This window comes from Lissotriton helveticus, chromosome 7 (genome assembly GCF_964261635.1).
Source record: "Lissotriton helveticus chromosome 7, aLisHel1.1, whole genome shotgun sequence".
Classification (NCBI taxonomy): domain Eukaryota; kingdom Metazoa; phylum Chordata; class Amphibia; order Caudata; family Salamandridae; genus Lissotriton; species Lissotriton helveticus.
Window position 1 is genome coordinate 1,121,765,062 of NC_136068.1, and position 27,149 is coordinate 1,121,792,210.

Genomic DNA, 27,149 nt, shown 5'->3' on the forward strand with positions numbered 1-27,149 from the left:
TGGCATATATAAATAACTGTGCATGAGAGCCACTGAATGAGTGAGTGGTTGTATCGATCATTGTGAACTTGTATCAGGGATTGTATAAGAGAGTAAATATGTGTTAGTATATGTTTCAATAAGTAAGGTGTGTTTAACTGTATAGTTGAAGAAATGGAGGTGAGATTGTTTCTTTGCATGACTGACTGGGTGTGTGAGTAACTCCATGGATGAGTGGCAGTGTGTGAGTGTCTGTATACACTGAGTGTATCTAAGGTTATATTAGAGTCTGAAGAGGTTTATCGTATTAGCACAAGAATGATGTCAAATGAGATGTCATCAGTGATGTCATCAGTGATGTCATTTGAGATGTCATCAGTGATGTCATCAGTGATGTCACTGACCATGTCATGAATGATGTAATATGTGACATGATCAGCAGTGGATTGCGGGTGCGCGATATATAGTTAGTGCAACTAACTATATATGGAATTTCAATGGTTTTGTGTGAGTAAAATAAGGTTTTTTAAATGCTAATTCCTAACTATATATGGTCTATAACCTATGGGTTTTTCAGTGAATTTCAATGGTTTTTTAATAGCAAATATCATAAGCTGTCGAATGTCAAGTACGTGGTAAGTAAAAACATTTTCGTGTTTATGCACACTGATCTGCTTTGAATGCTGCCCCCCACCCCTCATTTCTATTAGGAGTACTCTCTCTTTGCAGATAGTGAAGGGTAGTTAACGCAGGCCTTTGCCCCCGTTGTAATCCGTCGTGCCTGCTTCTCTCTCCATTTGATTGATTGTTCTCTTTGGTTCATTCTCTATTTACAAACAAGCACAGAGTCGCAATACTCTGTTTAGTCTTTGCAGATAGCGAAAAATCGTGTAAAAAAAGAAAAGGAATCGAGCAAAATCAGTAGGCCACTAATGGGATCTCTTTTTGACCTCCCTAAAATAGAAACATTAGGAACAACCTGTTGATAATACCAATGTGTATGTACATAAGCAGCGTTCATTTGTGTTCACAGTACCCCTTCTTGATTGTTTGAATCGAGCATTGAATTGTTCGAAGTTGGTTCTCTTAAGAATCTTCTCTGCCTGCAAACGAGGAAGAATAGGAATATTCTCTCTCCCTTTGCTGATAGTGAAGGGTAGGTAACGCAAACCTTTAACACGTCGTGCCTATTTCGTTCCTCATTGATTGATTGTTTCCCCAAACATTGACTGTTTGGGAATTGGTTCTTTTTGGAGGTATTCCCTGTTTGCAAATATACGTAGGAAAATCTTTGCAAATAGTGAAAGGGTACGTAATGCGGACCTTTCTCCCCCGTTGTAATCTGTCATGCCTATCTACTCCCCACTGATTGATGCACCTGTTTCACCCGGACCATTTACTAGAGATACGTCATCTGGCCCGACCAGAGAGCACCCCTAGTGAAAAGGACATATGCAATAATAACGAAGTGATCACTGTATCCTGTTAACAGAAACTTTAGCATGAAACAACCTGGAAAGAAAAGAATAGGAAAACGAAAATCAGTAGGCCACTGATGAACATAAACTTTTATTAAACAACGAACAAAGAAACGATAACATAACGTAATGATAAAACCTATTAATGTCCTAGAAACAAGAAAACGTTAGAAATATGCCAGTGGTGAGAGACCAGAAAAACAGTAAGAGAAACCAAATCACCCCTCGCTGTCCCACCGCCTGCCACGCCAAAAAAATCGATAGACTAGGGAAAATGCAAGTCAGTAGAACATCCGCCCCCACTCTGGAAACTTCCAAGGTGGGGCAGGGTTGCGGCTACGCCCAGCCGGGAGCAGCCCATATAAGGCGGATCCTGCTGCCACGCCTCGGCCAGGAGATCCTAACGTAGGGTGTAGCCGGAGGAGAGGCCGAGGCCAGCGGGACCCGGCCAGGGGATTGCCTTTACAACGCTGAAGAGTTTCAGGGGGGGGAATGTCTCCTCGACCCTCCCCTCTCTCTCCCAGTCCGGCCGCGGTGGCCCTTGAGAGTTGCAGGTAGTCCCGCCACATGCTCTTCCGGTCCGGCCACCAACGGTCGGGGGGCCGAGGCCGACGGGATCCGGCTGCAGCCGATAAACCAAGAAACCCGTTCATGGGGCCAGAGCCAGGGGCGTCCGGCCGACATCCACCGGAAGCCCGGCCCGAAGACGGACGGGACACTTCTTCTCTCTTGAATAATGGCTGCGACAACACTGGGGGGGGATGTCTTGCACATGCCTCCGACCCCCCCCCCCTCGTCCTCATCGCCTGGTCCGGCCATAACAAATCTCAAGCGAGACGCCGTGGGGTGCACTGGGAGGGAGAGACGATGCGAACAGGCCTCTCCCGCCTCCCCAGTGGAGGCTTCCCACCTGCACCCTCGGCGCTCCAAGCGCCCGGAAAAGGGTTCTTCCACTGTGGCGATGCTGCAACGTCTCGCCCGGCAGGGTGGAGCCCGTCCGCTCATTTGACCCCGCGATCGCCAGTAGCTACCGAACTCTCAAAATGGCGGTCGACCTGGCAAGAGCGGGCCCAGCATAAAGAAATGGCCCGGTCACTGGTTGACTCCACCACCGTAGTCCTCCACGACCTTGAAGATTCTACAGGAGCCGCGGGAGTCTCCGACCCCCGCAGACACCCCCGATGGGGAATGACTGCCATGATCGCCCGTGGAGTGACGAAACTGTATCCGCGGGACGTCGGCGCTCCCATGCTGGCGCCAGCCTCACTTTGAATTACTAGAATCCTGCAGACCTCAGTTCCGGTGAAAGCACAGTGTGACCCGGTAGGAAAAATTGTTGCACCCCCTCCCCTTTTTGACTGATAGTTCAAACCACCGATCCTTTCCTTTGCCCTTTTAACGGAACTTTGGACTGCCTCCTCCTCTTTTACATTTTCTAGAGAAAACAAAACATTAACCACTACATTAGCATAGCAATTGACACCAGAACTGTTTTCAAATTGAAAACCAACAACATCTTCAACAGAATCCTTTTTGTTTTTGGTTCTGCTGTGACCCTGCTACAGCACAGGCATTGTCCCCAGCAGTAATTCTGCAATGCCGGTAAGAATAGCTGTGGTGCATACTGGACTCACTCACCCCCGCGGCGCCCCACGCCGTTATTTGCTGGGCGGCAACTTACTAGACATCACCTTCGTGACATCCAGATTTCAGCGCTTTCTGCTGCCTTGGAACTATTCGCACAACAGACCGCTACTGACAATCCACCCCCCGCGGCGCCCCACGCCGTTATTTGCTGGGCGGCAACTTACTAGACATCACTTTCGTGCCATCTAGATTTCAGCGCGTTCTGCTGCCTTGGAACTATTCGCACAACAGACTGCTACTGACGACCCACCCCCAGGCAACATCTTCTGAATTTTCATAATTTGAAAGAACTAGTAACATGTCCTCATCAGGAATTCAAAAGAAATTGCCACGGTCTCTTCGTTGTTTAAATGTTTTTACTGTTTTTGTTTTGTTGTATATATTTATATGTTATTAAAGTTTTATATTCCTACTACTTTGTTGGAGTGCTATATATTTTTAATGTGACACATAATTGTAAAAACTTTGATGTACAAAGAGTCATTCCTGGAATCTTCCGCTTCAGGCTCGGTCCCCTCCCCAATCACAATACAGGATGGTTTTCAGATAGTAGGAACACGTGTGGTGTGACGGATCTCATCGGGTGTGGGCCTTGATCTACTATAACTCCTTTAAAGAGGGGTGATTCTTTACAGCTGGAGCCATAAACTACATCTGCAGGGCTAGCTGATAGCCTGGACAATCGGACACAGAGGAAGAGGAGTGTCAGAGGGTGCGGTAGTGAATAGGGCGAAAGGGAGGTGTCGGGCGGGCACAGAGTGTGATTCTCAGGGAAGAGCAGCGCAGATGGGGGAGGTTTATTGCCCATGCATAAGACAGAGAGCGGGGGTGACCAGTGCCTGGGGAAGATGCTTGCGAGGGTGGGGAGCCATGCTACGAATCGACAGCGTGCAGAGAGTGGGTCTGGTCAAGGCATCTAAAATGGCTGCCGTGCACGACAAAAGTGTGGCATTTCAAAAAAGGCAAGATGGCGCAAACAATGTTTTTCAACACTTCCTCATTTCCTTCGAATCGAACGTTAACAGACGTTGGTGCATATTACCAAAGTTAAGCGATATTTATCGCTAACGATGCTTACCAACGAATTTTTTACCGCTAAGCATCGTCAGAAATTATCGAAGATAAACCTTGCTATTATCAAGGTTTATCGCAAATGCGATAAAAAACGGCCGCAATGCATGAATATCGCTAAAAAGTCAGCGATATTCATGCATTACCGAGCTAATGCTCTTAGCCATGTTATCCACCTCCCATTGGATAACATGGCTAAGAACTGCTCAGGCCAGGTATAACTTTTTGGAGATATTCGCGCTTAGCGCGAATATCTCCAAAAGTTGGTAATAGGAGATAGATATCTTGCATGTTGTAATGCAAATTATTGTGGTATATGGAACTCATACCATAATCTCTCAGGAAAGCAGAAACTGATCCTTTTGGGACCGCCTGAAAAGGCCTACGGGGTGAGGGGTACTCTACTTTGCCCCCTTTTCACGTTCCGAACTATTTTATTTTACTCTCTTCTGTAATTACACAAAATAGCAGCGATAAGATGCATCGGAGACACACAGTGAGAGAAAGGAGGCCGGAGATGAAGAAGAGATGTCAAATACACATTGGAGATAATATAGTGGCAGAAGGGAAGTAAATATGAGTAAACTTACCATGTAACATAAAAATGTTGCACTCTATACTATAAGTCTCATTTTATACTACAATCACTTCGCTACAACCTCATAAATTAAAAATAAAAATGAATAATGTCTCAAACAATTTTTGATTTCTAAATATAAATTTATTCTTCAGAATTTTCTAAATTTGAAAGAACTAGTAACATGTCCTCATCAGCAATTTCCTCATGAAAAGTCTGCAATGATGATTCTTGTAACTCTATGGTCTCCAAACATTCGATAAATTCGCCATCAACAGATTGATCAAAAAAATCATTCAAGTCATCTCCTCCTTGTGACAATATTTCATTATTGGTGCTCTCAATTTCAATCAATGTAGTGGAATCATTCAAGTCATCTCCTCGTGACAATATTTCATTATTGGTGCTCTCAATTTCAATCAATATAGTGGAATCATTCAAGTCATCTCCTCCTTGTGACAATATTTCATTATTGGTGCTGTCCATTTCAATCAATCTAATGGAATCATACAAGTCATCTCCTCCTTGTGACAATATTTCATTATTGGTGCTCTCAATTTCAATCAATGTAGTGGAATCATTCAAGTCATCTCCTCCTTGTGACAATATTTCATTATTGGTGCTGTCCATTTCAATCAATCTAATGGAATCATACAAGTCATCTCCTCCATGTGACAATATTTCATTATTGGTGCTCTCAATTTCAATCAATGTAGTGGACAATTCAAAAGAAATTGCCACGGTCTCTTCATTGTGAGCCATTTTATTTTGAAATTGCTTGCTGTAAATTGCAGAAAAAAATAAGCACTTTCATTTATCGTTTTTAGTAATACATAATATAAAACTAACTTTATCAAGTATTTAGTATAACAGAAAGGACTGCAAATAAATAACAGAAAACATTTTTCAAATTATCTTCAAGTGTACAACATAGTTCCCCTTACAAATTAACAACTCACCTTTTTAAAAGTAGGAGAAGTGTTAGTACTGTGTAAATCAAACACCAGAAATTCACCACCAAAAATTCCTCACAAATGTACCTCAGACAGTAGTATCACAAAATGGCTGTGGTTTCCTCTCATTTGACATATATACATAACCAATTAACTTTCATCACACACAAATACAAAACCAAAGTAACATTTTAATTGGTTCTAAATTTTAACACTTTCAAATGTGTTTTCCCCATGCAATTTTCCATAGGACATTTACATACGTCTACAGCCTGAATGGCTGAACGGAATTACACCAAACTTGGCAAAATGGTACATCAAACCTAAGAGGTCAGGAAGGATCTACTATGCCCCCTTATGGTCATTTCCCCCTTCACTTTGGCCTCCTCTTGTCTCTCGATCCTACCGAGAGACAAGATGGCGGCCGCTACGGACTGTTTGGAATGTTGACAGACGCCGGAGAACCAATCAGCTTCGCAAAGCTCCGTAACGCGAAAAGTACGCGAAGCGGAGCGCTGTTACAGATATATATCTTTTTTTGAACGTTAATTTCTCAAAATCCACTGGAGCACATATATTGAGACCTAGCAAAGGCACATCGGGCTACCAGTCCCTAATATTTTGCCAAGTTTCGTGCAAATCCATTCAGCCGTTCGATTATTGACATTTAGATACGTCTACAGCCTGAATGGCTGAACGGAATTACACCAAACTTGGCAAAATGGTACATCAAACCTAAGAGGTCAGGGAGGATCTACTATGCCCCCTTATCGTCATTTGCCCCTTCCCTTTCGCCTCCTCTTGTCTCTCGATCCTACCGAGAGACAAGATGGCGGCCGCTACGGACTGTTTGGAATGTTGACAGATGCCGGAGAACCAATCAGCTTCGCTTCACAAAGCTCCGTTGCGCGAAAAGTACGCGAACTGGAGCGCTGCCCGGTCCGCTGTTACAGATATATATCTTTTTTTAAACATTAATTTCTCAAAATCCGCTGGAGCACATATATTGAGACCTACAAAAGGCACATCGGGTTACCAGTCCCTACAATTTTGCCAAGTTTCGTGCAAATCCATTCAGCCGTTCGGGCTAAAAGTGAGGCCAACCGCCCTATGGAAAACTCAATGTTAAAAACACGTTTTGGGACCCCCCTTTTTTCTCGACCCCCCCTGGACGAACCCCCCCCCAATTTTCAGGGGCTGCTCAGAAACAAAATGTGCCATTTTCCTGAAAATTTCAGCCAATTCCGTCCACAAACGCCAAAGTTATTAGACATAGAATTTTCAAAAAACCCATAGAGAAAAAATCCTAACTATATATACCTACTGGCGACCGCCAGTAGGTAATATATATATATATATATATATATATATATATATATATATATATATATATATATGCTTACTTTCCACGGCTCTTTCACGGCGGAACCTCCCACAGTCTGGTGGCGCGTTTACGGCTGGCAGAGCCCCGCCAGTCAATCGCTTTTCCAAAATTATCCAATTTAGACGCGCACTCAGAGGTAAAGTGGTACACAGTGTCGCTTTATTGCAATAAAGCGACACTGTGTACCACTTTACCTCTGAGTGCGCGTCTAAATTGGATAATTTTGGAAAAAAGAAAAAATATATATATATATATATATATATATATATATATATATATATATATATATATATATATATATATGTATATACACACACACCAGATGATCACAAGAAGAGAGTGTAGGGGAACCCCCAATGTGGGATTTCCAAGAGAACAAGAAAGGGCAGGAAGAGAAAGACGAGTCAGAGAAAAAAAATACCATAAAATTAGCCCCTTTGGAGGATGAGCTGGTCATCAACCTCTCGTCTAAGCAATTGGAAGAGAAACACAAGAAACTTCCTAATAAAGGTCTAAAGAACAACATAAAAAAACTACCTCAGCCTCAAATATCTCAATAATAACCAGCAAGGATATACCCCATCTGAATTCTTTACTTTGTATTTAAAACGAATCAAGAGGATTTGTGGAGACAATAAATGACAGTGAGGTCTCTGATCTTGAGTGGGATGACTTTGCAAGCATAGAAACAGATAAAGCGGTTACTAGTAAATGTAAACCTGAGTCTACATTTTGTCTGCAAATGCCGGCCAGCAATAAAAAAGATCTTTTACTGGAATTATTATCAGAGGGACTCAGGAACATATCGCACAGAGAGTCAAAAACAACCAACAGAAAATCAAGGGCAACATGACCAAAGAGGACTGACTAGCTTTAAAAATCCTCCAGGATGATTATGACATAATTATCAAGACTTCTGATAAGGGAGGAAATATAGTCATCATGGATCGGAAGAAATATATGCAAGAAGCCAGGACACAACTAGACAACCAAGAACATTACGGTAAATTGTCAAGGGATCCAACAAAATAAAATATGTTGGTCTTTCACCAGAAACTCAGGAACTGGCATGAAAATTGCTTATTGGACAATGAAGATCACGATTACCTAAGGAAGAGTTCCAGTACAATGCCAACTATATATTTTTTACAAAACAAAATAAGGATTTAGTCAATCCCCTGGTCGATCGATAGTAAACTCCTGTAATTCCTTTTTGGAAAACACCTTCGGATTTATGGGTATTTTTCTCTTTCCTTACGCCTCTAGTCTTCCATCATATTTGAGGGACTCCATGGACTTCTTGCATTGACTGAATGGAATCCTGTGAAAAGAGGACTATATAATGGGAACAGTGAATGTGGTGTCCTTGTACACCTCCATACAAGATTGATGATTTGTTTTCCTACCGGGAAGGCAAAAAATAAAATCTTGAAGCCTTTATAAAAACATTGAACAATAACTCACAGAAATTTCAGTCTACATATGAGATCAGTAAAAAAAGTATCAACTATCTAGATATAGAGGTTTACATTGAGAATGGCAAGATGTGTACAACAATCATAGGAAACCAACCAGCTGCAATAGTATCTTGTATGCAAACAGTGCTGTAAGCGTGGGAGGGGTACTAGGAGCAGTTTCCGGTATCGGAACAGGGGTTACAGCAGTAAGAGGCTGACCAGTGTGCTTCTTTAAACTGGGTTTTATTTTTATGGTACGACGTGTTCTATACGTAAGTCTCTCCCTCGCAAACACTGAGTTATCCGTGTTGTTGGTCTTCTTGGTCTTTCTAGTGTCCCGGGTTACTGGTCTCCCTCCTGGATCGTCTCTCACCGCCGTGAGGTCTCAGGACTCCGGTCATGGAAAGAGAAGAAGGAGAGAGGGACGCCGTTAGCTACTACTGTCCTTATCGCGTTTGCCCAAAAGGAACCCGGTGTTTGTGCAGGGACACCCGTACTAACTAACGTGCTCTGAGGAGGGAGGATACGTGTGAGGTACAGGGGTACGGGAAACAGGGTAGCAGGTACGGGTAGCGGAAAGAGGGGGGGGGGAAAGTTGTGGTCAGACGCGCACAGACTTAAGAATCTTTTACGCTAGCAACAGGGGGACCCTTCCCCAACCAGCCCGCCAAACGCCGGCGTACCTGGCTAAGCCATACTCCTCCCTCGGGAGTATGGCACGGCGGAGCGTGAAAACGTTGGCCTCCTGGCTTTCCTCCACAGTCGGTCCCTTCGGTTTCTCTGTCCTCAGCTCGCGTCTCCGTTCTCCTTGCCTCGCCTGCGCCGGTCCTTCCTGTCCCGGTGTCGTCACACGCCGTGTAGAGGACTTCCCCCGTATTCATCCATCCGGGAGAGGAGACGTCATCAGGAGGCGGGGATTCCTCTTCATTGCAATACGCCCACTTAAAGGAGCCCGAGGACGCTTCTTCGCTCTCCTCCTCCTGAAGCTCCCATGCATCCCTCGTTCTTCCAGTCTGTAGAGTAGAAGGGGAAATACCATCAGGTGTCCACCAGTCCTCCCGGCCTCCCTTCCCGACCTTGTTACACTCCTCCCCCCCTGGATTCTCCCGATCGGGGAGAATGGGTGTCCTTGACAAATAGTCAGCGTTTCCATTGTCAACTCCTTTTCTGTGCACAATCCTGAATGAAAAGGGTTGGAGGAACAAAAACCATCTTAACACCCTGGAATTCTGAGTCATGTTTCTCTGCATCCACTGCAAGGGCGCGTGATCTGAGAATAGAGTGAATGGTCTACCCTCCAAGTAATATCTCAACTTGTCCACTGCCCAGCGGATGGCCAGACACTCTTTCTCGACTGTTGGGTACTTGTATTCCCTGGGATGGAGTTTCCGGCTTATGAAGAGGATGGGATGTTCCAATCCATCCTCGCCCTTCTGAGATAGAACTGCCCCTATGCCTACGTCGGAGGCGTCTGTAGATAGGGAGAAAGTGTTCTCAAAGTTTGGTGGAATCAGCACAGGGCTTGAGGTAATAGCCTTCTTTAACACTTCAAAGGCTGCTTTGGCTTCCTGGGATGGACACTTCCCTATGCTGTTCTTGGCGTTGTTTTTTAGGAGATCGGTCAAGGGGGCAGCGATCACAGCAAAATTCATGATGAACCGCCGGTAGTATCCGATCAGCCCAAGAAAAGCCCGAAGTTCCTTCTTCGAGGATGGGAAAGGTGTACTCGTGATAGCTCTTATCTTTTCCTCCTGAGGTGCGATGACCCCTTCTCCCAACATAAACCCCAGGTATTTGACCTTGGGGAAAGCCGCCCTAGATTTCTTTGAGTTAACATGTAACCCGGCTGTTTGTAAGTCCAGTAGTATGCGTTCTAAGTGTTCTAGGTGATCCTCCCAGGTCTTGCTGAAGATGACAATATCATCTAGATACACCGAACTGTACTCAGTGTGTGGAGCCAACACCTTGTTCATTAGTCTCTGAAAAGTTGCTGGGGCTCCATGGAGTCCAAAGGGTAGTACTGTGAACTCGAATAACCCATCGTCGGTGGCAAAGGCAGTTTTGTGTCTATCCTTTTCTCTTAGTGGAACCTGCCAATAACCCTTGGTTAAATCTAGCGTAGTGATGTACTTTGCTTCTCCTATCCTCTCTATCAACTCATCCACCCTGGGAATAGGAAACGCATCAAAAGAGGATATAGCGTTTAGCGCGCGGAAGTCCATACAAAACCGGGTGGACCCATCCGGTTTTGGTACCATCACTATGGGGGAGCTACAGTGGCTTCTTGAAGGTCTAATGACTCCTAGTTGAAGCATATCCCTGACTTCTTTTTTCACATCAATTCTACGTGCCGCCGGTATACGGTAGGCCCTCTGTTTGACTATCTTGCCTGGTTCAGTGTCTATGCAGTGTTCTGCGAGATGTGTTCGGCCTGGTACATCCGAAAACATGGGGGAGAACTTTTGTAGTTTAAGTAATAGCTCTTTTTTTTCACCAGATGATAATTCGGGATTAATGGGGAGCATCTCCAGAGTACCGCTTTTATCTGCTATTGGCAACGTTAGGTTTGCCGATTTGGGGGGAGACCCTATCCATTTCTTCAGGATATTGATATGAAAAGTTTGTTGTCTTCCTGGTGAAACCTGTAGGCGGTATGTTGTTTTTCCTATAGTCTCCACCACTTCATATGGCCCTTTCCACTCACTCCTGAATTTTTGAGTGGACGATGGAAGAAGTACCAAAGCCCAATCACCCTTGTTCAGGACTCTCCATTTCTTGCCTTTGTCATATTGGTACCTCTGACTCTCTTGGGATTTCTCCAGGTTTGAGTAAGCTAGGTCCCTAAGCTTTCCTAGTCTGGATTTCAACTGGCTCGTGTACTCCAGCAGAGATCTTTGTTCTGCCATCTCCTCCTTTTCCCAGGCTTCCTTTGTTATTTCCAGGAGGGATCTTGGCTGACGCCCGTATAACAACTCAAATGGGGAATACCCTAGACTGCTCTGTACTTGAGCTCTTAGGACATAGAGAGCCAGAGGCAATAACTTGTCCCAATCCCTATTCTCTGCTGTTAACATTTTTTTGAGGGTTGTCTTAAGTGTACGATTGTACCTTTCAACTAACCCATCTGTCTGGGGATGGTAAGCTGAAGTACGTATATGTCTGAGCTCTAGGGTCTTGCATACCTCAGCCATCATTTTAGAAACGAAGGGGGTACCTTGATCTGTAAGGATTTCCCTGGGGAATCCTACTCTTGAAAACAGTTCGATTAATCTATCTGCCACATTTCTGGTTGTAGGAGCACTGAGGGCAAAAGCTTCAGGGAACCTGGTATTGTAGTCCACAACAACCAAAGCATAGGTATGTCCCCTAGTTGTACGAGGGAGGGGGCCTATGAGATCCATCCCTACCCTCTCAAAAGGGTGACCAATGATGGGAAGGGGTTGAAGGGGGACTGCTGGTGGTCGGTACATATTTTTCTTTTGGCATACTTCGCATTGTCGGCAATATACCTCTGCTGCTTTGTAAATACCGGGCCAAAAGAAAAGTCTGGTGATGTTCTGAAGGGTTTTCTCAGCTCCACTATGTCCTGCAGTTAAATGCGTGTGTGCATAGAACAGTATCTGTTCTCTAAAGTCTTTTGGAACAACCAGTTGAGGCGGTTCGTCTGCTTTTCCTTCTCTGTATAACAGATCGTTAATAATTCTGAACCTGGGGTATCCTTGTCTCTGGGTAGTCTCCCCTATGTGTGCTGCCTCCCATGCATTCAGAAGGGTGGGGTCATTGCTTTGAGCAAATTTGAAACCCCGATCTAATTCCCAAGGCTCTGTAGTTAGGTATATCCCTCTGGTCTGTTCTATCTTCTTTTTGAAGAGACTCAAAAAATCCGGATTATCTACCCCTAAGATGAGATCTTCAGGTAACGTATCCACTACTCCCACCTTTACAGTACAGGTGTTCCCTCCCAGGGGTTTTATGGACAGTTGTGCTACAGGGTAGGGCTTCACGTCGCCGTGTACACATCTAATGTGTACTACCATGTTGGGACCTATCTGGGAAGGTCGCACTAACTGCTTCTTGACAACTGATTGTTTACAGCCAGAATCTAAAAGGGCTTTTACACATTTACTGTTCAGCTGTACCCTTACATAAAACGACGGTCCCATCTCCGCAGTGTACATCACGGCCTTCGGGATGTACCCGACCTCCATCGGTTCTTCTGTTGACCTTTTCCGTGGACACATTCTGGCTATATGCCCCCATTCCCCACACTCAAAACACTGAGGTCCTCTTGTGGGTGGGGTCTCGAATCTCATAGGGCGGACCTTCAATGTCTCTGATCCGGGTTTCGTTTTTTTTTCTTGTTTTGCTGTTCCTGGGACACCTTTGAGACCTTTATCCGTTTCCCATGGAAAAGTACGGGGCATAGCTCTGTTATAGTTTGAAGCCATCTCAATGGCTTGTTCAGCAGTTAGGCCTGAATGTTGTCTGAGCCAACGCTGTGTACCATAAGGCAGCGCCTCCATGAATTGTTCCAGATATATGCTGGACATCACTTCCTCCTTACTCCTAGTCTCGGGCTTTAGCCACTTATCGGCGGCCATCTGTAGCCGCAGATATAAAGTCTTAGGGTGTTCGCCAGCGATCCCTTTCTCTTTTCTGAACCTCAGTCTGTAGGCTTCGGCATCAAGTCCTAAATGGTCTAAGATCACCGCCTTAATTGTCACATATGGTGTTACCCCCGCCTGGTTGGCCACTTGGTAGGCTGCTTGCGCCTCACCAGACAACAAGGGTGCTAGAAAGAAAGGCCACTTCTCCTCAGGCCACCCACAGGCTCTGGCTGCCCGCTCAAAATTGAGAAGAAAGGCGTCAGGGTCTTCTCCTGGCACGTATTTTTGTAGCTGCATTCCTGATGGATGTGGACCGAAACTCCGTCTTTCCAGTGGAACAGGCACTCCGGGGTTCTGTACCGCTTTCTGGAGCCCCTCAATTTGGGCTGCTATGGTGTTTTTAAACATGTCTCGGTCAGCATCGGCTGCCGACATCTGTTGACCGATGGCCCATTCTAATTTCTGTTGTCCTTCTATAAGCTGCTGCACCACCTGTTCCATGGCCGCCTCTGTGACTGAGGGGCAAGATCCCACTTCTGACACCACTGTAAGCGTGGGAGGGGTACTAGGAGCAGTTTCCGGTATCGGAACAGGGGTTACAGCAGTAAGAGGCTGACCAGTGTGCTTCTTTAAACTGGGTTTTATTTTTATGGTACGACGTGTTCTATACGTAAGTCTCTCCCTCGCAAACACTGAGTTATCCGTGTTGTTGGTCTTCTTGGTCTTTCTAGTGTCCCGGGTTACTGGTCTCCCTCCTGGATCGTCTCTCACCGCCGTGAGGTCTCAGGACTCCGGTCATGGAAAGAGAAGAAGGAGAGAGGGACGCCGTTAGCTACTACTGTCCTTATCGCGTTTGCCCAAAAGGAACCCGGTGTTTGTGCAGGGACACCCGTACTAACTAACGTGCTCTGAGGAGGGAGGATACGTGTGAGGTACAGGGGTACGGGAAACAGGGTAGCAGGTACGGGTAGCGGAAAGAGGGGGGGGGGAAAGTTGTGGTCAGACGCGCACAGACTTAAGAATCTTTTACGCTAGCAACAGGGGGACCCTTCCCCAACCAGCCCGCCAAACGCCGGCATACCTGGCTAAGCCATACTCCTCCCTCGGGAGTATGGCACGGCGGAGCGTGAAAACGTTGGCCTCCTGGCTTTCCTCCACAGTCGGTCCCTTCGGTTTCTCTGTCCTCAGCTCGCGTCTCCGTTCTCCTTGCCTCGCCTGCGCCGGTCCTTCCTGTCCCGGTGTCGTCACACGCCGTGTAGAGGACTTCCCCCGTATTCATCCATCCGGGAGAGGAGACGTCATCAGGAGGCGGGGATTCCTCTTCATTGCAATACGCCCACTTAAAGGAGCCCGAGGACGCTTCTTCGCTCTCCTCCTCCTGAAGCTCCCATGCATCCCTCGTTCTTCCAGTCTGTAGAGTAGAAGGGGAAATACCATCAGGTGTCCACCAGTCCTCCCGGCCACCCTTCCCGACCTTGTTACAAGTGCATACCCAAGTGCATTAAAATAGAATGGGTCATATCAGGAATTCTTTTTTTTTTTTTTTACTTTTTTTTTATTGAAGGAAGAATAAAACTACAAAAAAAGAATGTATACAAGTAGTTACAATATTAATCGAATAGACAATTTTGGACAAAGGACATTAAATACAGAGGTTTGGCAAGAGTTAGGCTTTGACAAAAGTAATAAAGGAAAAAAGATACAGTCTTTCAGATAATAAACCAATATTTAAGCTGACCTCATTTTCTTTCTAGCTCATATAAATCATGGATCAAAAACGTTTAACCAAATTTTTCCCTTCTTTTGTAGAGCCTTAAGGCCCCAGTGTCTTCCAGTGACAGTTCCATTGTATTAATTTCTTTCATCAAGAGCCACCAATCAAAAACATTTGGGATATCTGTAGATATCCATAATCTAGCAATGACTACCCTAGCGCATGCGAAGATAATAGTAATTAGTTCTTTATAGGGACAATTCATTTCCTGGATATCTAGTAGGACCAATTGTGCTGACAATGGTGGTGTAGCAATTTTTTTGTTGTTTAAAATGTCTGTCAGTCCTTTCCAAAATAGCAAGAGCGCTTGGCATGAATACAGCATATGCTCTATGCCTGCCGCTTCTTGATCGCACTTCGGGCATTCAGTTTTATTATTTACTTGATTGCCCCGTACCCAGCTAGCTATTCTCTGTGGTGTATAATACAGTTGTGTAATAGTTCTATAGGTCTGTAGTCTCAAGCTAGTAGACTGGACAATCAAGTTTATATGACGTATGACGTAAAGAATATGAAATATGTGAGGGATTGATATTCGTACCCAGTCGAGAGGACCATTTGGTAGCTATTTTCGTGTAGTCTTCATTTTTACCCTGTGTTAGATATCCATACCCTAAACTTATTAATGATTTTACTTTATTAGAATATAAACATATAAGTATATCTGATTCTATCACTTTCGTGATTTTCATTGTAGAGAACAAATAGTCCCTTATCTGAATGTATTTGAAGTACATGTGATCCCCTAAATTGTAAAGAATTTTAAGTGCTTCGAAATCCATAAGACCGTTTTGATCATATAAGTCTCCTAATGTGTAAATGCCATGTGTCTTCCAAAGGGTACCTGCTCCGTCAGAGAAGATATCAGGAAGTCCTGGATTGTCCCATAAACGAAGCTCTGCATTATAAAATGGGATTTCCCCAATAGTCATTATTTGATCCCAAATTTTTTTAATGTGCCTATCTGACTTAAATTTCACTCGCTTAAAGTAATTTGGATCGTGCGCGCGGTGTAGAAATTGGTTGCTATCCTTTCCCAACATAAGCCGGTGAAAGGACAGCAAACTGTCGTTTTTTAACAAACTTCGAATACGACAAAAAAAAGTAGCTAAAAAATAAAGTCTAAAGTCAGGAAATGTCAATCCGCCCTTTTCTATTGATAGTGTTAGTAATTTCAGCGCCCTACGCGCTTTTTTGTAAGCCCATATGAAGCTGCTACATATACCCTCAAGTTTTTTAAAGAAGGTTTTATTAGGTTGCAATGGGATAGATCTAAATAGATATAGCACCTTCGGCAAAATTTTCATTTTCACTAAGTTGATACGTCCCAATAGACTAATTGGAATCTTATGCCATTTTTTAAGTGACTTTTCAGTTTCTTTTAAAAGAGAGTCATAATTTAGCGTGATGATTTTGTCAATATTGGATGCTAGTCTAATGCCTCAGTAAAGCGCGCTTTGACATAAGCCTGGGATCGATTCCGAGGGTTTATAGTTAGCTATTACCTGCGTTTTACCTACGTTGAGCTTGTACCCTGAAACATTACCGTAGTTCTCCGCTTCTTTTATTATTTCAGGTGAGGCTTTTACTAAATATGTGGTGAATACCGCTATATCATCTGCAAAAGCAGTGATCTTCAAACTCTCTCCCCCATGTAAGAGTGGGTGAATATGTCCTTGCATAGTTAGTGCATTTAAGAATGGCTCTAAAGAAAGAGCGAAAAGCAAAGGAGACAGGGGGCACCCTTGTCTGGTTCCCCTCCCTATAGAAAAGCTTCTTGAATCTTTTCCACCATAGCTGATTTTAGCCTGCGGGCTGTCATACAGTGAATAAACCCACTGTAAGTATTTACCATGAATGCCTACCTTTTTTAGTGTTTCCCACAGATACTCCCACCCCACTCGATCGAATGCTTTTTCAGCATCTAACATAACCATTCCGAGTGGGGTGAATTCTTAAGGGCAAGATGGAACTGTTCAGAGAATGATGAATTCAAGGTCCAAGCACATCAAATGTACCAAAGATTCAGGAGAAGAGGCTATCCAATAAACATTCTAGAAGATGCCTTAAAAAGAGTGAGACAATAGAACAGAGCAGTACTACTGGTACCAAAAAAACTTCATGATAATAGGAATGAAACAATAACCAGATACATCATGGATTTCAATATCTCAAATAGAGAAATAAATGGCGGAACATCTGGAAAAAGGATGAAACTTTCAAACATCTGCTATTCGATCATCTAAATATCACTTACAGAAAAACACATCATTGGAGGATCTTCTGGTAGAGAGTCACATGACCAGTCACAAACAGGACGATCAAATTGGCTGACAGGAATAAATGATTGGTTTCTTCGAATGTCAGAAATGTTAAGCTTCTTTGCATTACCAAAACAAAACATAATTTGAGTTACATGATGGATGCATTAAAGCAATAAAAGAACAAATGCACTGTGACACAATGTATGTCGTATACGTGTTGGAGTGTGGATGCAGAAAGAAGTATGTTAGAAGCACAGCCAACAAATTGAAACTCCACATAATCCAACAATTGAGGGCCATTGCAAACAAGGACAATACGTATGTGATGGCAAAGCTTATTTCAGAGGCACATAATGGAGACAAAAGCGCTTTAAATTTCTATGGCATGCAGCATGTACAGGATAAACCCAGAGGGAGTGATCGTGAACTAGCTTTGAGAAGGTCTGAGCCAAAATGGATTATCTCAGTTGGCACAGAGATACCTTGGGGCTTAAATACAGATGTTGAGCTCCTTGTTCATATATGACACTGTACTCTTTATTGCTCAGTATTATCTTGATAATTGATTAACTACATTTGTGCACTTTACATTGGTTTCATCTTTGTGATTTATATTAACTTGTGGTCTCCGAAAAATACTGGTGAAACTTCAGGATCTAGTGCCCAATTGACCCTTAATGAATTTCATATGTTGTCATGAACAATGTTCATTTGCAATTGTGCGCTTACAATATTTTAATCCATGTACTTTACAACAACCTGTGACATCTGATAAATTCTCTCTGAAATTTTTAGAATGATCTTTGATTTTTGACATTTGAATTCAGAATTTTTGAGTGTAAACTGTTGAAGACGATTGATATTTGGGATATTATAATGCCATTATTCATTGTTACAAACATTGTTTTTTAGCAGTCCTGATCTCCTTGAAATATAGACCATAGTCTCATGCACTTTATTAATATGCAGGTCATTACACTGGTTAAATGCATTCTTCATGTTTTAGAATGCCTATCTGGGGAACACAAATGAAGTCTCAATGTCCTTGGTGTATTTGAGAGCATTTTGAATAGCTGATTATTTACACGCACATTATCTTTCTATTTGGCACTTTTTTCTGAATGAGAATGCAATGGGAGAATCGTGGTATTCTTTATCCTCCATGCCTTTTGCACCAATGTGATGGAATTAAGAATCTCTGGAGAAAGCACTTCCACAGGTTTCTTTTGGACTTAACACAGTCTAATGCTTGCACATTTTTTAATCCTTCCAACGAGAGGAGAATTTTAGATCTTAAAGACACCAACCCCAACCTGTGATTCTGAGAATACTTAGAGAGGATGTTATTCTGTACCTTATTCAGCAATGCCTTATACCCCTGATGGAAACGTTAAAGATAAGCATTGTATATTATAATACTATTCTCTCCTATAATCTGATACAAGATAGAATTGATGGAGCAATATAAAGGTACTTCCCAGGTTACAAATCCTACAATGAATGTTGTTGGGCAACAGGAGGGGAGAAGTTACAAAATTGTTTTTCTGAAGAGAGCCCATAGACCACATTGGGGTTTCTCCAATAATCCAGTCAGGTATGGTTGGTTCAATCTCAAGATTGTCAGCATGTAAACACTTCAACATCTGGACTTTTGGGTTTTCTTGAAATACATACCAGGTACTTTACCAGGGATATTTGACTCTCTTTGTATATTTAATTACATTGTTAACATAAGTTTGTACAGAATATATGAATGCACTGGTTGATGATTGCTTGAAATAGCCTCTCTTGGGGACTCTTACAAAAGAATTACTATTGGAGTCAAATATGGTAGGTCCTAGGTGAGGCATGAGGAAGTAGGAGTTAGCGGTCTAGCGGGGATTTTTGCAAAGGGTGATGGTATTTGGGCTTGTCCATTTAAATTGACACTCTATGGACCAACAGAAGGCTCTGGTCGAAATGCGTAGGCCATTTTCTCTGCACGGTTGAACTGTTGGTAATTTGTAATGAACAGAAATAAAGGAAGCATTTCAGACTCACTGAGTTGTGCCACTTGCTGCTTTAGCCTGGAGTTTGATGGGATTGGGGAGTAGGGCTTGGACACAAGTAGATGTTATATATATATATATGGAACTGGTCCAGACCCGTTATGCGGCTCGAAGGATTGCAGCTTAAAGGGACTCTCACCTTGCCCCTGGACCCACTTAGGGTAATAAATAAAAGTTTAAAAGTATGACTAACGAGGAACCTACTAAGGCGATAAATGTATTCTGGTAGAAAAGGAACTAATTTTCCCATAATGCACTGGAAAGTTAAATGAACCCACGAAGGGCGGTGACATCAAAGGAATTGAAATAAAAGAAGACCAGAACTTTCCTTGTGTTCATTTTTACTGATTGACCTCTGATGAAAGGCAGGAGCCTAGAAACGCATCAGGTCTGCAATAATATCCGATGAGCAACAGTGCGAGTCTGTGCCTAGGAGAAAAACCGCAAGGTGCAGCTCTTCAAGGGTGCGCTTGGGCATTTGTTTGATATTATATAAATATATATATATATGAGCTAACTATAATTCATGCCTCCGCAATGCACTGCTTATGACCTCACATATTACATCACTCATGATGACATCACTGATGAAATCTCAAATTACATCACTGATGACATCATCCAGTGACAGTAAGTGTTTTTAAAAGGTGTATGAGTGTTAAATATATATACCAAGGTGTATTGATGAATCAGTGGGTGTCTAAGTGCCACTATGGATGATTCAGTGGGTGCCTGACTGACGGTATAAGTGAGTAATTAGTTGTCTCAGTTAATGTATGGATGAGTGACTAGGTTGTGAGAATGTCTGTATCAGTCTGTACTTTGGTGTCTAAGTGGCTATATGGATTTGTGAAAGGGTACATGAGTGGCTGTATGAGTGATTGATTGGTTGTCTCAGTTCCTGTATGGGTGTCTAAGTGACTGTGCGGGTGGTTGAGAGGGTGTGTGACTGCCTGCATGGATGAGTGAATGGGTGAGTCAGTAGCTGTATTTGTGCGTGGGCAATATAGGTGACTGAGTGTGTATATGGCTGTGTCAGTGAGTGAATGATGTGTCAGTGGTATCTGGGTGAGTAACTGCATATGTGAAAGGCAGTATAGATGAGTGTTGGAGTATATGAGTGATTGTATGTGTGAGTGAGGGATTGTGATAGTGGCTGTCAGAGTGAGTACGTGCTTGTGTCAGTGACTGTATAGGTGAGTGAATATGTGTTATCTGTATGGGTGAGTGGGGCGGGTATGTATCTACATGATTGTGTAAGTGGCTGTGTGATTTACTATATGGGTGAGTGAGTAGGTGTGTGAGGAGCCCTATGAGTGAATGACAGTGTGTGAGTGGCTGTATGGGGGTATGAGTGGATATGTCAGTGGCTGTATTACTGAGTGAGTGGGTATATGAGTGGCTGTATGGGTGTGTGAATGGATGTGTGTGTAGACCAATGAATCATGGAGTGAGTGTGTAAGTACTGGTATGGGTGTGTCAATGGTTTTGACAATGGTAGTGTAGAAGTTAGAGTGGGTTTATTAACAGTTATATTGGGGTGTGAGTGGGTATGTCAGAGATTCTATGGATGATGTCATCAGTGATGTAATTTGAGATGTCATCAATGATGTCATTGACCATGTCATGAGAGATGTAATATTTGAGGTCATAAGCAGTGCATTGCAGGGGCGGTGTTATAGTTAGCTCAGCTAACTATAACTGCTGAATTTCTCTGGTTGAAATGTCAGCCTAACTATAACGTCCCTGTAACCTTTGTTTTTTCTGTGAATTTCTAAGGTTTTTCAAATGTTAATTCTTAACTATAGCACCCTTGTAACCTTTGTTTTTTTAGTGAATTTCAATTTTGATTTTGTAGCTATACTTCTATTATTTATCTATAATTAGATATTGATTCTATGATTAGATAATTGCTTTAACTTCCCCCTTTGTATGCATATGTCAAAATAAGTGCTTCTGAAATGCTTTTTTTGTCATCGCCGCAACACCGGAAGTCGCAACGGCGTCAATAGTCACGAATACCGCATGTTTTTTGCAGTGTTGACACTAAGGCTAGGTAGTAAGATATTGATTTCACTTTTTTCTTTGTATAGATTTGTAAAAAATGCATTTTCCATCTTAGCAGCAACACCGGATTTCACAAGGATGTTTGTAGTTGCAAATACTAAGCATGGGCGTAAAATCCGTTCCGCTCCCCGATTTTACGGATTTTCGGCAAATTCGCAATCCGCGAAGCGGATTTTTTGCTTGGTCGCACTTGCCAACTAGAATACTATACAATTTTGCAGCACGCAGCGTTCACTTACCATCATTCAGCGTTTGCAGAGTTGTTTTTCTCCATGTTTGCATGTGCTGCACCATTTCGGATCTTGCTGCGGGATCCCGCGGGAGTTTGTCGATGTCATCGCGGCTTGCCAACTTGCACAGCGAGAGTTTGGCAACGCGAGTACGTCATAAAGGCCCGTGATCACGCATTGCGGGAGTAAACACTGGCGAACACGTAGATGCGGCGGGCAGCGACAATCTTGCAATTGCGAGATTGCAAAATTTGCAATTTCGCACAAGAAATCCACCAGCAGGCAGCATAAACCTTGAAAATTATGATTTTTATCAGAATAACTCCTCAGGTTGACATTTGCCTGCACTTTTTTTTTTCAAGGAGTCCATTTTGAGGGGGGGGAGGTGGGAGGAAGGAAGTGCCCCACAGTCTCCAACTTCCTGTTCCTGTCCAGCAGGCTCCTCCCAGTGCTTTCTTCATGTGCTGGTCACTTTGATTTGGATCTTGACCTGGAAGGATTACTTTTTGTGGATGCTGCTGGATATTTGGATTTTTGCAAAACTGAAAGCACTCAGCAGGTGCAAAAGTTCAATCTTATCATTAGTAACCATTCCCTGTAGTGCTTCCTGAGGGGCCCCTTCAGAGTTCAGTTGCCTACTTGCAACTATTCTATGACCCTGCTCTGACCCTCACAGCAGGCTCAGAGAATAGCTACAAGTATACAACAAAGGTCCTGTTAAAAAAATTACACTGCAACAGAAAGCAATTACAGATAAGGAAGCAGGTGCCAGCCTGGAAGTTCAAATTCAGTGACACATTAATCAGCCCCTAATTCATTCATGTCAGTTGAGGCAGGGCAGGTGTGCTTCCCCCCCATAATCTACAGTGATGAACTAGAGGGTGGCATGGGTGAGCCAGAGGGTGGCATGGGTGAGCCAGAGGGTGGCAGTGGTGAAACAGAGGGTGGCAGTGGTGAAACAGAGGGTGCTGTGATGAACCAGACGTAGAAACAACATGGTCGCGACTGTTGCTACCCGACAAGTAAGTTCGCGTTTGCGAACTGGTAAAAAACCCTTGCGAAATGGCAGAAACAGTTGCGAACACAAAAAAACCCAAAAAGGAATCCGTAAAATTCGCGAGAGTTCGCGGATTTTGCGGATTGCGAATCCGTAAATACGCAATTTCGCGGATTGCCAATTCGCAAAATCGGCCCATGCTTAGCAAATACCACGTGTTTTTGGCAAAGTATGAAATATATGTATAGACATGCTTTAGTGTAAGGTTAAGTCTAGTTATTTGATAAGGTATTGATTTAACCTTCCCCTTTGTATACATTTGTCAAAAAAAGTACATCTGAAATGGAATTTCTTTGTCGTGGCGGCACTGGTAGTCGCAATGACGTCGATGGTCATGATTAGCGTGTGTTTTTGGCAAAGTGTTAAACAGATATACAGAGATGTTTTATTTAAAGTTTGACTCTCGGTGTTTAGTAAGATATGGATTTAACTTTCCCCTTTGTATACATTTGTCAAAAAAGTACATCTAAATTGTATTTTACTTCTTTGTGGCGACACTGGAAGTCACGAGGACATCGCTTGCCACAAATACAGCGTGTTTTTGTGAAGTGTAAAACACATATATAGATATATTTACATAAGTTGGAGTGTACATGTTTAGTGACCTATTGGTTTGCGTTTATTTTCTCAACGCTTTTGTCAAAAAGTGCAGTTCCCAAAAATAACTTTCTGTTTTCACGGTGACGCTGGAAGTCACGATGATGCCAGTACATGCGAATAATGTGTAACTTCCTAATAAAGACATTTCATTGGTTTGCACACCCTCCTTTGTGAGAGGAGGTACTCACCCATTCCTCCCTTATTCAACTTTCCAGGTACTGGCTCGTTTATTATAGGAGCTGTCCTAAACTGATTTTCTACATTGTTCTGTTTTTGCCTTTTTTGGCTGTTATTTTGTAAAAATCAAATGGCATCACAACAACCACAGGAAGACCAACAACTGTTTGAAGTTGTTCAGGAGCAGTATGTCCCATCTGCACACGAAAGGTCTTCAGATGAAGAATCACCAATGAAGAAACAAAGCATAGCTTGGGATTTTTTTACTATTCCTTGTAGTGAATCGTAGACCACAGCTAAATTGGTGAGGTGCAGCTTGTTTGAGAAGACAATATCTCTAGGGACAGTCAAATATATTCATGTGGTACAACAAGTATGTTGTACAACTTAAAAACATACCATAGGAAGCAACTTAAAATTGCACAGAGAGAGAGAAGGAGAGGGATCTTCAGCTTCCAGACCTCCAGCCCCTGCTCCTGGTGACTAAGTTCCACCTGAAGTGGAGAGAAGATGCAGCGAAATGTCACCAGACCTGAAACGTTTTGCTACCTTCTGCATGGACTTTAACCATGTTTTTCTGCTTTTTTGTTGCAGGGCTTCAAGCACATTTGTTTAAGTTAGTGCTAACAATTATGCTATTTGTGTTGCTAATTCATTTTTGAAAAAAATGAAGAAAAAAAAATCTGTTCCAAAAAATGGTTCTTTTTAGAACCACCTTTCCTGGTTAAAAAAAAGTTAAATAAATGAATGAGTGCATGAGTAGTGAATGGATGTTTGAATGAGTACATGAGTGATGCATGAATGATTGAATGAGTGCATAAGTGGTGTGTGGATGTTAGAATGAGTGCAAGAATGGTATCTGGGTGATTCTATAAGTGCCTGGGTAGTGCCTGGGTAACTGTATAACTGCATGGGTTGTACCTGGATGATTGAATGAGTGCATAGGAACTGCCTGGCTAATTAGATGAGTGGCTGGGTAGTGTCTGGGTGATTGGATGAGTGCATGGGTAGTGCCTGAATGATTGGATGAGTGCATGAATAGTGCCTTGGTGATTGGATATGTGCATGAGTAGAGCCTGGGTAATTGTATGATTGGATGGGTAGTGCCTAGGTAATTGGATGAACGTGTGGGTAGTTCCTGTGCGATTGTACAAATGCATGGGTGATTGCATGACTGCATAGGTAGTACCTGGGTGACTGTATGAGTACATGGTTAGTGCCTGAGTGATTGTATGAGTGTGTGGATAGTGCCAGGATGATTGGATGTGTGCATGGGTAGTGCCTGGATAGTTGTATGTCTAACCAGGTAGTGCCTAGATAATTGGATTACTGCATGGGTAATATCTGGGTGTTTTGATGAGTACATGGGTAGGGCCTGAGTGTATGTGTGAGTGCATGACTAGTGCCTAGGTGACTGAATGAGAGACTGAGTAGTACCTGTGTTATTTGATGTCTGCATAGGTAATGTCTGGGTAAATACATAGGTTTACGAGTAGTGTCTGGGTGATTGTATGAGTGCATAGGTTGTGCTTGTGTACTTCTAGGAGTTCAATTGCCAAGGACACACTGTGAATACCACAGTTTTTTGACACATATATAGACATATTTTACATACAGTTTCAGTGTAGCTATTTAGTAAGATACTAATATAGCTTTCCCCTTTGTATTCATTTGTTGAAATACCTACATCAAAAATGCAACACCGGAGGTCATAATGACATCAGAAGTCACAAATACAAATGACAAAGCGTAAAAAAGATATATAGACATATTTTATGGAAAGTTTAAGGCAAGCTGTTTAGTAACATAATGGTTTAACTTTATTTTAACAAGACATTTGACAAAAACAACATTTCAAAAATTTACTTTCAAGCTTGGAACTCCCGAATATAACATAACTACCAACCAAAGGTATTTTATTCACCCATCATAGTACCCATTGTCACCCAAACTCAGTTTGAAAAATGTGCTGGTTTTTAACTTTTTTTCATTAATTCTACAAAAATAAAATAGAATCAGAAGAACCAAACAAAGACCTATAACTGGTTGAAGTTTTTAAACAGCAGCAGGACTCAGATACTCATGAACAGTCTTGTCATGAACAACCACAAATGAAAAACCAAAAAATAGCTTGAGATTTTTTTCACTATTCCATCTGGTAAATCAAAGACCACAACTAAATCGGTAAGGTGCAGCATATGTGGAAATACCTTATCTCAGGGAACAGCAAAAAAATATTCATGTGGTACAAGAAGCATGTTGTACCACTCAAAAACATACCAGAAGAAGCAACTTAAATTGCAGTAAAAAAACGGAGAGGGATCATCAGTATCCAGATCTCCAGCCCCTGTTCCTGAAAGCAAAGTTCCAGCTGAAGTGCAGAGAAGATGCAGAGAAATGTCCCCAGAGCTAAATCATTTTGCTACCTTCTGCATGACATATAACACCACCATAACAGCTGGGAAACAGTCTGTGGATCTAATTTTCCAGAATGTGAAAAACCATAGTTGTCCATTTTTTAGCTTCTTTTACTGCAGCAGTTCAAGCACTGTGAAAAAATATAAAAAGTAATATTAAGTAATCTTTTCTTCTGGTTTTGTCTCCTTATGCACAACACTATCTATTTTGTCAAAAGTCTTCACTCTATTTATAATCAAAATGAAAAGCTTCCTCTTCAAAGCAAAGGCCTTATCAACTACCCACACCGTGTTCTTTCTGTTTCAATGTCTCTGTCCTTCTTCTATACTTCTGCATATTTCTCAATACATTTACAACCACGTTACTGAAAACATCTTGGCTCTCATTTCCTTAAACTGCTTCTGTGTCCTGATTAAGGTGTGTCCACCTTTGTTTCATTCTTTTCTGTTCTTAGTGTCCAGATATATTTTTAAGATATGACTTTGCACTCTTACAAGTAGTTTTTTTCTTTTCCTACTTTTCTGTATTTTCCCCTTTTGTGTGTCAGTTCTGATGAGATACTGTAGTTGCTTCTGTTTTTATGTTATGTTGCAGTTTTAAATCTACAGAAGAAGCAGCTATATAACTACATGCACTTACTTCAATATACCAAACCCAAAGCAAAACACAGAACTTTATTTATAGTTACCTTTTAACATTATAGCACCCTCTCCTACAACACGGCTGCACCATATCTCAGTACTCACTTAAGCATGGTCAAAGACAAGTTTATCCCTTCTGTAGTCAATTTTAAAATGAACATCAATCCAAAGTGTAGAAGTAAATACAGTGTCTCAACACTGCAAATCTGAATACACAACATAAGAGCTATGTGTGTCCCTCTCTACCACCGTGATGCCTGAAACAGGCATTCCCTTGGAACTCATTCGAGAGAAAATTATGAATGTCACAGGATTTTCTGTGTGGACTTAATCAAAATAAACCAATATTAATTAGGCGTTTGAAAAAGCAATAACAGCAATAACAGCAATAACAGCAAAGCCAGTATTTAAGTACGCACCTGTGGTTCATCCAAACTGAATTTTTATTCAATTAGAATAATTTTGACAAAAAATATCTAAAATATATAATGACAAAACATAGAATGAGTGTTTTTAAGAAAGGAAAATAGGATAAGTAGACCCCAGGTATGCAATCAAACCAGAACCCAAGTACAACACAAAAAGTGAAAATTAAAAGTCAGCATAAGAGGTATATTGGTTGATACACATAAGAGGGTTGTTCCTCAGTATTTCGATGAGTGCATGCGTTGTAAGTGGGTGTTTGGATGAGTCTATGGGTTATGCGTGGGTGTTTGAATG